Raw genomic sequence first — 13,312 nt, forward strand, 5'->3', positions numbered from 1 at the left:
AAGTGGTCCAAATCGCAACATTAGTGGAAAATTGATATTCAGAAAAAAGGCAAAGGTAAACTTTTGGTTTGGTTAAAAATTAGAGTGATTCATGATTAGGGTGATTTTGGAAATCTAACTTTTCAGGAATATTTTTTGATTTTTTTGTATTCTAGAAAAGATTGATATTCGGGCACTATTAGAACTTTAAAAAAAAAACAAACATATTCGTTTTTCTTTAGACTCGAGATATCTTCATTCAAACTTTGAAAAATATTTGCAACAGGCTAAATTAATATTTAAACATATTTTGTGAAATAAAAAGGATGCATTTATTCAATTGTAGAATTAAAACCACAATGTTTTTGTCTAAATTTTTCATTTCATTTCACAGGTTGCCAAAGGGAACCACGTGGCCTTTAATTTTGTAATTTTTAATTTTTAATTTCACAAATCGCTCCCCTACATCCGACCACGACTGCACTTGGCAAGTTTAATTTTCGTTTTCACAGTAGCGAGGTTATTCATAATAGGAATAATAGAATTCATCACACGTTAGTTTATGACGCAGAAAGGGGGAAACTACTATACATCTCAATGGTAGAAAACTCTATAGGTGCGTGTACTTTTGGAGAGCAATCAACGGGGGAAAAAGAGAGGAAGAGAGCGCGCGAGAGTTTTGTGTGACAAGTGATAAGCGGAGGCAATTACGCGCCACGAGGGCGCTGTCGGTGATGATTTTTACAGATGGCGCAATATGAACGGTTATAATTTTGGGTGTAAATGTGGGTGAACGAGCGAGAATGTGTTTGTGATTAGGTGTCAGGTGGAAAAAAGAACGATCAATCTTCAAGTGCCTAAACTATGAACCATTTTCAAATTTTTATACTGTAGCACGATTTTTTTTTTTGCTGTTGAGTTACGTCGTTGTTAGCCATGTGTCCTTGTTCGATTTGTTAATGACATAAATATACATACCGATACCGGTGGGTATCTTTGAAATTATCGGAAACGTGTGAGTTTTGCCTTTTCTTTTCGTCGAGTAGGCGATGACAGCATCACGTGGTCCAAGGTGACGAAAGAAAGAAGGTGCACACTAGCGTGGTTCACGTTTCTATGAAAAAGACAAAAGTTGTTATTTTTTCTTGCATCAACCGGAATTTCGTTCTTTTATGTCCCCAGAAGCACTCCTGAAAATTTGAGCCCATTTGGTAAGGTCTAGGAGCTCCAGTTTTAATTTGAAATTTATATGGGATTTTGATTTATTTTCCATGGGAAACTATCTTTTTTTACATTGTATTAGGAATATTTTTTTATAAATCGATAAAATGACTTGATTCTTATAGTAGGAGATAGGTTTTGAACTGGGAAACAACTTTGTAGAACATACCAACATGCTAGGAAGTGACCCTTTAATGATACAGATACTTTTAGATGGTGGCTTTTGAAGGGGCTTTACTGTGTGGGGTGAAACGGGCTAGCTGGCGTAAGTTCAAGATATCTTTGGTTTTTCATCGATGGTGCTTTGACTTTTTCTAGTCATATTTACAAAGTTATTTTTAGAACGTTTATTTATAGACAAGCATGGGCTACGGTTTTGGCCAGCAGTGTTTTGTGAGTTTTCAACGATAGCAAAATCTTTTCCTTGGACAATCTGGCCACCGGTGTTGTTCCAGGTTATCAAATGGATGATGAGACAGTTCGGACACCGGCACTGTTCCGGGTTGGCGGTTTGCTGTTTGTCAAATATGCTTTACAAGAATTGGTGGACAGTTTCGACATCGGCATTGTTCCGGGTTGGTGGTTGGCGGGTTATCACGTGTGGAACATCGTTCGATTGCATCTCGGACTCTTAAGCAGCTCGTGAACGACGCAACGATGACTTCCCAGAAGACGACCGCTCACTCCGGATCGGTAAGAGTTAGTTCCACTATAGCTGCCAAAGTGTATATCCATTACATTACCCGCAGATATCACAGCTCTCTGAGCCGGACCGACCATGAGCGCTCTGTAGAGGTGGACCAGGTGAAGAGCACGAGGCCATACAGAAAAAATCAGCACGTCGCAAATCCCGACAACATCCAACGAGTACTTCGGGAAGGTCAATGCGGAGAACAACGAGAACCTCGCCCTGTATGAAGCGCCGAGAACGACGTTTCTGAACACCGCCAGCTGGATCGGACGCACGTCGACGTAGGTGAAGGTATTTAGGAACAAGCTGGCAGACAATAATTAAGACCATGTCTCAGGTGAGCAAGAGCGTTCAGACGCACACGGAGACACACCGGCTATGCACCCTAGGACGACTCCGATCTAGATCGGACGCGCGAGAGTGGAGACGGCAGGAGAGACGAATCGCACGCCAGAAATCAACCGTAAGCGAGTCAGCAGCAAATGACGCCTATCTCTGACCAAGTTTTCCTCATTCTCAAAAGTTAAAGGTCACCACTGCAAACACGGGTACAAGTGAAGCACGGCCCATTATCAAGGTCAAGCAGACATGGAAACAAGATGTATGTTCGCTGAACCACGCGGAGTCTCACCGATACCAATAAATTGCTCAACTCAGACAACAAGAGCGGTACTCGAAGCACACGGATAACTACAGGAGTAACTGAAGCTAGAAAAAACGCCCCATGGACCGAACGGGGTAAGATCAAACTAAGTTCGAGTGAGAACATTGAGAGCTAACTACATCTGTTTCCGTAGGTTTGGTGTTCCTGTCCCTGAGCGCGAGGACGGATCAATCGTGCACAGGTTGAGCTGATTGACTGGTGGATTCGACTAGAGCGCTTCATTCGCTCCAAGCATCTGGTAGAGCAGGGCCATGCGCGCTGATGGAGTGCTCGAAAATCGGGCGCATCACGTGGACGCAGAGCGGAGTGCGTGCCAACACCGTACGCGCAACAATATCCTACGCGTCGGGCGGACGCAAAGCTTCGTGCGCGGCAACACCTTACATCAGAGACATGCGAGGTCGAAGTAGGAGTTTTGAATCTATTTTCAACCTTATCAACAGCTGTTAAAATGAGTTATTGCGTTGATTGTTTTAATTATTTGTTATAAAAAAACTGAAATACAAACTATATCCTTCAATCCCGACCAATTTCGTAAGCGTGACCAGCCCCTCCCCGTCATCCCATCTTTTCAAACTTCTTAACTGATCGACAGGCAACTGTGTCGATCCCCTAACAAGAACAGTCTTTGATAACCCGCCAACCGCCAACCCGGAACAATGCCGATGTCGAAACTGTCCACCAATTCTTGTAAAGCATTTTTGACAAACAGCAAACCGCCAACTCGGAACAGTGCCGGTGTCCGAACTGTCTCATCATCCATTTGATAACCTGGAACAACACCGGTGGCCAGATTGTCCAAGGAAAAGATTTTGCTATCGTTGAAAACTCACAAAACACTGCTGGCCAAAACCGTAGCCCATGCTTGTCTATAAATAAACGTTCTAAAAATAACTTTGTAAATATGACTAGAAAAAGTCAAAGCACCATCGATGAAAAACCAAAGATATCTTGAACTTACGCCAGCTAGCCCGTTTCACCCCACACAGTAAAGCCCCTTCAAAAGCCACCATCTAAAAGTATCTGTATCTTTAAAGGGTCACTTCCTAGCATGTTGGTATGTTCTACAAAGTTGTTTCCCAGTTCAAAACCTATCTCCTACTATAAGAATCAAGTCATTTTATCGATTTATAAAAAAATATTCCTAATACAATGTTAAAAAAGATAGTTTCCCATGGAAAATAAATCAAAATCCCATATAAATTTCAAATTAAAACTGGAGCTCCTAGACCTTACCAAATGGGCTCAAATTTTCAGGAGTACTTCTGGGGACATAAAAGAACGAAATTCCGGTTGATGCAAGAAAAAATAACAACTTTTGTCTTTTTCATAGAAACGTGAACCACGCTAGTGCACACGCTGTCAAAATCACCTTCTTTCTTCCTGGTCACCTCACTGTTGAATATCGAATTGTACATAAAGAGAGCAATTCCATGACAGTGAATCATATCCCTACTGTCGACGGATAGCTCTCTTTATTTTCACATTCGAAACTGCAGAAAACTTTAAATAATTTCCAGGTTATGTTCCACGGTCCCGGATGACAGCTCCGATTCAAAGTGACAGCTCGAATCGCTCGTGCGTGCGTTGCCACTCGTGGTCGGTACTAAACTAGCGCACCCTACCGACGGTCACCGTCGATTTTATCACCACCAGAGTGTTTCAATTTTATCTTGTTGTTATCACAGGCTTATCGCGCCACCTGCGTGAATGTGTGACTTGTGCACACAACCAACCAAGTCAGGAACTCGCGTTTGTAGTTGTAGCTGAGCAAGTGGCTTAGCGTGAATCTTCACCTCTTTCCCTGTCTCCGGATTCCCCTCGTGTCCGGTAGGTAAATTTTGGTTCCACCGAGAATGGGTTCGTTGAGGTTATGGTAGCTGAACACTACTCTCTCTCTCGCGCATCTCTCGGCGTTCTGTTTGTACACCTCGGATCTTCGCCGGATAAAACAGGTACCCATCGTCGTCGTCGTCGTCATTGTTTGCTCATAGTTACCCGCTCGGTATGGCTGTTGTGCTGCACGATGTCTCCAAATATCCAAACTACTACCCGAGGAACACTTCTTGGACCGACACGCTGGAGAGTCACACATCTGGCACGTTCCACGTTTCGGAACCGAATGAGCTGGTACGATTCGACAAGTGGCACTCTATAGCTGCTGACGAAGGTGCTGCATGCAGGTACTGCCTCCTCCGCCACCGCCAACGTCCCGGAAGCCACCTAACCCGGGCATCCAACTCGCACTTGTGAAATAAACAAATATGTGATAATTGATAAGATACCACCCCACAGACACACATCGTCGGTATAAAGTTGCGATGGAGGAACTTGCAGGTACCCGCACTGTAACCGCCTTACTAAATCCGTAACGGTATCACGGGCACATGGCGCATTGAGTAGAGAAGAAGATCATCACAGCATCTAGCTGAATAATAGACTCGCAATGTTTGAACAATGTCGAAATGGACGAGATGGAAAATTTCCATCAAGCTGACGACGCTCCGGTTCAGAAAAGGTTTGAAGCTAAGATCTTGAACATAAACGGCAGCCGAGGGTCCTTTCAGGGCTGCGGAGTCGGGTCATATTTCATGCGACTCCGACTCCGGCTTTCTGAGATTAGCCGGCTCACGCTTTCAGCTCCAACCCACTCCGACTCCGACTCCAACTCCGGCCTACCAACTCTAGCCGACTCCGACTCCGACTCCAGCTTTCAACAAATTGTTGGCTCCGACTCCGACTCCACATATTTTTGAATGTTTCAAAAGTTAGTTAACTATTATTTCGAAAACATTGATAAATAGGATTCTAAAAACTCTCTAAGTTTAAAAAAAACGGAAAAAATTCTAGTTTTACAAATTTTTTACGTTATTGAAACATAAATCAAAAAATATCTCCAGTTAGTATATTTGGATTGGTTTACTTAACCTCAAATTTTCATTAAATTTATTAAAAGTTATTTTTGAATGATCATTAAAAGAAAGCTGGTCCTAATGATCGATTTAACATATAAATTCATTTTGCTCATTTTTAGCACAGACAAACGGACATGAAAGTCAGAACTAATTTTTGTTCAAAAAGTTTAAATTTGAATTTGGTTTGCTCACTAACGACATCTATCTACGATTATTAGAATCTCTCTCTCCCAAATGAAAGCTGGACATGTGTATGTATGTATGAGTATTAATGACAGATAACCAAAAGCGTGCATCAAAGGCAATCAGAACAAAACGTTGAAAAGGGAAAAATGGTTTGCTTTCGATACAAGAGAGAAGACGTTCCGCTTCGACGGAAATTCAGCATGTCACTGTTCAGACGACCAAAGGAAAATCGAGGCTGAATGGACAGTTTATTTCTCCCGGCCAAGTAAAGTCTCACAATGCAAGCGAGTGCCGTGTAGCTGACAACAACAAAACGGTCGCCAAAACATCTTCTCCTGCCGGTTGTGAAGGAGGTTTAAAAGAATTAGTCAATAATCGGTTTCTAGCTTAAAAACGATGGGTCGGAGTAGGTTGGCGGTGGAAGACTCCACCCACCTTGAAGTCATGATTTGGAGCCGGATCGATCATTACGGAGACCATGCACTTGATTCCGCCGAATGAATAGAACCACGAGGTGGTTCCGTCAAGCCGCTTTCAGAATCTGTTGCATCGGTGGATTAAGCTGCGCTTTTTTATGCGGAGTGCTGGTTTGCCTGGTCAGAAGGTTCCATCGGAGGTTCCATAAATGCAGTTCTTTAATAATCGCTGCAAAAGCGGAACATGCCCCCTACTGCACAGTGGGAAGTTTGTGGAAAGTTGGTGGAAGACCCCACTCGTCTATCGGTGGGTAAACCAGCACTTCGCATAAAAAAGCGCAGCTTAATCCACCGGAGCAACAGGTTCTGAAAGTGGCCGGACGGAACCGCCTCCGAGTTCTGTTCATTCGGCGGAATCAAGTCTCCGTAATAATCGATCCTACTCCAAAACACGACTTCGAGCCACGTGTTGTCGACAACCAAAACAAAATCAAAATGAATGCTTTCATTTGAAAGAACTGTTGCTGAGCACAAGGGCGCCTCTGGTGGTGAATCCGAAAGGTATTCACCATGCTTTTCGATTTTTGAAAAATTACCGTTACATTTTTGGGACAAGCTAGTGACATCGACTTTCATGTCTGTTTGGCTGTGCTTTTAGGGTGGCATTTATCATAAGCGCAGTGCCTTAACTTTATTTTTTTTAATAACAATTTAAAACGCAACTATTTTTTAAAGCTCCATTGATTGACGTACATGGACATCAAGCCATGCCTGAAGAAGATTATTATTACTTATTATTATCTTCGTGGTAAGGACGCTTAAGTGGTCCATTTCAAATATCCGTGACCTAGAAAATATTTTAGCTGGGAAATTTTATTTTTTCTAATTTTAAAATTTTCTCTACATTTAAAAGGAAATTTTGAAATTAAATATGTCTTTAATGAACATTCTTATAATAATTACATTTCATTTACATTCTAAGTGGTATGGCTACATGCTCTTCATCTTTGTTATATTTTTCGTTTTCTTATTAACTGTTCACATTCATTTATTTACTTCAAATTGTTTTACATTTTTGCATTGAATCGAATACATTTGGGTAAAAAAGAAAAAAAAATCACTTTAACAACTAATCCTAACTTAAAACTAAAAAGCAAATTCATTGAAATATTCAAAATCATTAGAACGAGTTAACTACGAACTGTATTTTAAGATAAATCCTCCAAGGGTTCTCACTTGTTCTGCACGAGTTTTGCAACCACGCAGTGTTGTTGTCATCTCAATGAAAATGTTCATAAGTTCTTGTGGTGAAAACAGGTCACTACTGCCTTCATCCGTTGATGTTGGTTGGTTTTCCTTCGGTTGCTGACTGAAGCCAGGAGGTGCTGTATTCTCTGCAACTTTTTGCCGCTGATTCAACGGCAATGGCTGCAGATTTGGAACCACTCGAACAGATCCCGCTCCTGGCGACACCAAAGCAGGAAAATCCACGTCCGTGAAAGTTGGTGGTGTTTTGCGACGATTTGGTTGGTGCCTCGTCGTCGCTTGCTGCCGAATTCTCACAAACTCAGCACGTTTTGGGCAGCTTCGATTCTTGGTCGAATGGTCGCCGCCGCAATTGAAGCATTTTGCTTCGATGTTCTCGTTGATTGTGTTGCAAGCTTGAGTTTTGTGCTCACCTCCGCAGGTTGCACAACGACTCTTGATGAAACAGTTCCTTCCACCATGTCCAAACTGCAAACAGTTCGAACACTGTGTCACGTCACGGTGCACTGGACGATAACGTTCCCAAGACACGATGATGTTGAAAATTGCCCGAACTGCTTTCAGCTCAGACGGCGTTGTCGATCCTTTCTCGAGATGAACCAAGTATAGTTGATCACGATACTTGATGTCCTTGTTGTGTCTTGTCATCTTGAAGACTTCGATTACGTTCAACTTAAGAGTTTTGAGCTCTTCTTTCAGCACACTCACATCCATGTCGTACAGGCCACGGAGGACCTGTTTCATGGGGCGTTTACCTGGATCGTCATGGCTGTAGTATTCAATCTTTGTGTTGTTCAGGAAATCCCGAACGTAGTTGTAATCCTTTCTGGTAGGTAACAGAATTTTGAGTCCATCAGCACACAAGCGAATGGAAGCTCGTAAAGCACCAGATTTGATAAACCCGGTTAACCACTTTCGCACCGAATCCGATGACGATGTTTTCACAAAAATGGGTGGCAACTTTTCCCGTCGTTCAAATTCTTCTTTCTCGCTCACGTCCACTGGGAGGGTAGCGAACTGGTTTCCAGACAATTTTTGAGCGTCCTTGCTCAAACTGCCTGGCTTTGCAGGTAGCGCTTCGGAATTCTTTAGCTTCTTCAAATCTGCCGATCCTGCTGGTGAGGACCGCCTCTTTTTCTTGCCGTGAGGCATTTTTTGCACTTTTTAGCACTTTTTTGGTTTGTGAGGGACGCACGTCTGACTCGCTTCTCTGCTGATCGCAGACTGACATTTAAAAGGAGGCGCGCGATACATCTTGAATCTTCACCTTAAACGAAGCTTTATGCATGGTCGTGCTCCATCAAAATGTTTGAAAAAACTTAGAATTGGATAAAAAACAAAAATCCACAGTTATTTTTTTTTAAAGTCACGGAAATTTTGAAGGGATTCTTAAGCTATCATTCCTAGAAAAAACTAACTTAATCCACCTATGTGGTTGATGCCTTCCTCACTTTTTACCAACAATGGGTAATAAGAGTTTTTTGGACACATATTTCAGCTATTTTTTTTAATCCAGAAAAAACGTACACACATATAACTTAAGTAATCATAACTCGAGACAGGGTTGCCAGATCTTCAATGTTTTGGACTCGTTGGAAAGATTTTTCGATTACCTAAACAACGATGGGTCGGATGATGGATCCGGACATAGTTTACATACAGTTATGTGAGATCCAGCTTCCAAAAAGTACATAAATATTACTTAAGTGGCCATATCTCGAGACATGGTTGCCAGATCTTCAGTGTTTGGATTCGTTGGAAAGGTTTTTCGATTACCTAACCAACGATGGGTCGGATGGTGGATACGGACATAGTTTACATACATTTAAGTGGGATCCGGCTTCAAAAAAGTGCATCAAAATCACTTAAGAGGACATATCTCGAGACAGGGTTGCCAGATCTTCAATGTTTTGGACTCGTTGGAAAGGTTTTTTGATTACCTAACCAACGATGGGTCAGATGATGGATCCGGACATCGTTTACATACATTTAAGTGGGATCCGGCTTCAAAAAAGTGCATCAATATCACTTAAGAGGACATATCTCGAGACAGGGTTGCCAGATCTTCAGTGTTTTGGATTCGTTGGAAAGGTTTTTTGATTACCTAACCAACGATGGGTCGGATGGTGGATCCGGACATAGTTTACATACATTTAAGTGAGATCCGGCTTCAAAAAAGTGCATTAAAATCACTTAAGAGGACATATCTCGAGACAGGGTTGCCAGATCTTCAATGTTTTGGATTCGTTGGAAAGGTTTTTTGATTACCTAACCAACGATGGGTCGGATGGTGGATCCGGACATAGTTTACATACATTTAAGTGGGATCCGGCTTCAAAAAAGTGCATCAAAATCACTTAAGACGACATATCTCGAGACAGGGTTGCCAGATCTTCAATGTTTTGGACTCGTTGGAAAGGTTTTTTGATAACCCAACCAACGATGGGTCGGATGATGGATCCGGACAAAGTTTACATACATTTAAGTGAGATCCGGCTTCAAAAAAGTACATAAATGTCACTTAAGTGGCCATATCTCGAGACAGGGTTGCCAGATCTTCAATGTTTTGGACTCGTTTGAAAGGTATTTTGATTACCTAACCAACGATGGGTTGGATGATGGATCCGGACATAGTTTTCCTGCATATAAGTGAGATCCGGATAAATGTGAAAACACATTTTTATATATAACTTTTGAACTACTTATCGAAACTTCAAACAATTCAATAGCGATGTATGGGACCCTAAACCAAGTCGAATGCAACCGGTTTGATCAAAATCGGTCCAGCCAGTGCTGAGAAAACTTGGCAAGAATTTTGAACACATACATACATACACACACACACACATACACACACACAGACATTTGTTCAGTTTTCGATTCTGAGTCGATAGGTAAACATGAATATAGGTCTACGAGCTGTATTTCAAAAGTTCATTTTTCGAGCAGGATTATAGCCTTACCTCAGTGAGGAAGGCAAAATGTTTTAGGTACATTGAGTTGCACTGTTCGTGGGGAAAACAGTATGTGAAAATTCTTACCGGTTGAATAATATTTTGATTATTTTGAATAATGTTTGAAATATTAATTAAAATCCTATCATTTTTCTATACATTTTTTTTAACCTTAAATCGAGCCTTAAATTCTATCCTATCCTGAAATCTTAAGATTTCTTCAACGATAATATGAAACAATATCAAAATAGTTTGCCTAAGTATCATCAATCTCAGATTTTAATAGAAAAATAGTAAACATTAGGACAATCGATATATATAACATATTCAATGATTAATTCAAAATTAGTTGCAACTTTTTTTGATCCTTTTTGTCAGTTTCAAATATTTTAAGCGCGACACTTTATTTGTTTTTACTCAGTTATAAACCAAATGTTCTTGTTGAGTTCCAAGTTATAGATTGTTATAATAGTTGATTATTTGTTGGAAGAGTTATACTGTCAGTGATTTTTTTATCCGATTTCCATAAATAGTGTTTATTATTTTTTATCTTTCTGTGTACCCATCCAAGACATTCGCTATCGGTGTAAAAGATGACTGTGTGTGTACTTTTTTCAGAAAGAACTAGATTTAATTTGGTCAAATTTGAATTGAAAGGGTACATAAATGTAGGCTAAAGGAAGCAGTCGAGAATCAATTAAATATTTCTGACTACAGAACCAATATTGTTTTTAATATTTGAGTTATGATGATACTACATACTTGGGTAAGAGTGGACATTTAGTGACCATAGATCTCTAAAAAATGAAAAAAATGACAACGCATGCGACTTGAAAAACAATTCAAAATATAGGAAGTTTAAAAAATTAAGCAGTTTTATAGCAAATACTGAAAAATAAAAAAAAATAAAACATCAATCAAATACTTCTTGAAAGAAAATCACCTTTTAATCAGAGAAGATTGTCATAAAGCCTCACATAGAATCGATGAAAATAAATTTCTCTTAGTGTCACCTAACTAGCCTGTTATTTTCAACTGACGATGTCTCGGAAACTATAGGAAACTTTTGCCACAAATCTGTAAAAAAAAAACTAAAATTTATTTGGAATTTATATATAAACGCTTCGGGAGAAGGTGGGGAAGTTTGTAAGCGTGTTTGCTTCTCAACCCAGCTAACTTGGATTCAATATCAGTATTAAAATGTTTGATCAATTTGATTATAACATAAGTTTCATATTCAACAATGTAACGAATTCAGTTGAGTGTCTAGTAAGGTGAGATTGGGTCATACAAAAATGCTGAAATTTGTCTGACCCCATCTCACTTCAGACCCAATGTCACCCCTGATGACGGTAGTAAAATTTATTATTTAAAAACCAAGTACGCAAAAATCTAGGTTATATTATTCAAAAGTCAATAAAACAGTCCAACTATATTATACGAGAAAGAATTAATTTCCTTTTCAGTCCACCTCAGCTGTGAACTCGTAGCATTGCCTCATTTCGCAATTATTTGACGAAGGATGATAAAATATGGCGCTTATCTAAAGTCCCGCACTCACATTCCTGGTTGGTAAAGTTAAGCACAATCACGGTCCACAATCCGATCTTCTTTGCAAGCTCCGGACGCAGAGATACCAACTTGGGTTGAACAAATAATAATTAAAAGTGTACCCAATTTACATTGCTTATCTTATCGCGGCCCATTGTAAACACAATGCCGTCTTGCAGCATCCAATCTTTCCTACATTTCAAGAATAAAGTCGTTATATAAAGTCAGGTCAGGGGTTTTACCCAAAGTCATTTATTAGATGGCAGTCAGATTCCATTTTCACTTAAAAATGTTGAAATTAATATATTTTTCTGTAATAAATACAAATTTCAACCAAAATAACTTCAATTTAGGTACAAATTCAAATTCGAAAATCAATTCGATTGGCTCGATACCCAGAAGCTCCGCGAGAGCATGTTGCATGCATCATCTGTTTGTCCAAAAAATTAACATTTCTTACTCAATGTTTTCTCTTTTTTGAGCGAGATCAGAACAGCAACAAAGACGACCACCACCACAATCGGTAGCAGTTCGATTTTATGTTTATCATGTGGCTACGGATTTTAACACAACTTTTAAGTTGATTATAGCGTAAAATTACACGTTTTCGATCTGGGTTAGTCTTGGGAAAAAACATCGAATGACAGTTATTTGTGGCCCAAAAACGTGAAATACGTTATTTTTTCGTGTGAATTAAAAAAAGTTTTTGGGAAACTGGCTGTTACAAATCAAAAGAACGAATTCTTGTCACTAATTGTTTGTCAACCAGATTTCATTTAAGTCGTTTCTCGAAACAACTGTCAAATGCATGTAAATCTCAACTCATGTCATCTATGGTGAAATCAAAGTTGCAGTGGTGAATTTCTGATCATTCAATATGGCCGTTAAATTGTTCAATGGTGACTTAAAACGAGTCTGTTTGTCTGTGCTACGAAGTAATAAACTGCGAACATGAAATTTATAATTTGTTTTGGATTCTGGCTTTGAGCATTCCTATGAATCGCTTTAAACTCTGAAATTGAGCTATTATTTTTATAAAGGCACTGAAAATCATACCAACGCAAAACGTGGCAAAATATTTAAACTAATTTGAGACGACGAATCTGCAATGCCGTTGACTTGACAGCAGTTAAATATAATTAAAGTCAGCGCAGACAAATTTATGAATTAGTTTATTGTACCATAGTATCGCACCTTCATATGATTATTAAAGGATTCTTATTTCTATAAAACGTCTCAACTCTTTCTCTCTCACTCTCACTCTCTTAAGTTTGCATCAACCGTCATTGCGCCATGGCGACCTCATGTGTGGAAAAAAGATGCTTCTCCACGAATTCTTGTCTCGCGTTGCACGGTGATAAGATAAGACAAAGTTACCTTTCTTTTAATAATCATATATAAACGAACCATCCTAGGCGGTAGACATTGTTTTGATATCACATTAAGCGCACAGGTGATGGAGTGACAGA

The 13,312-nt window shown here is 39.9% G+C and overlaps 1 long non-coding RNA gene across 1 annotated transcript; it reads left to right on the forward strand.

Annotated features, from left to right (window-relative positions):
• Window positions 1-1,342: 1,342 nt before the first annotated feature.
• LOC128093530 (uncharacterized) lies at window positions 1,343-3,057 on the forward strand. The gene is made up of 4 exons (XR_008212566.1): window positions 1,343-1,893; window positions 1,950-2,354; window positions 2,421-2,629; window positions 2,689-3,057. It is a non-coding gene; the product is annotated as an uncharacterized LOC128093530 (long non-coding RNA).
• Window positions 3,058-13,312: the final 10,255 nt, after the last annotated feature.

This window comes from Culex pipiens, chromosome 3, assembly GCF_016801865.2.
Source record: "Culex pipiens pallens isolate TS chromosome 3, TS_CPP_V2, whole genome shotgun sequence".
Taxonomy (NCBI): Eukaryota; Metazoa; Arthropoda; class Insecta; order Diptera; family Culicidae; genus Culex; species Culex pipiens.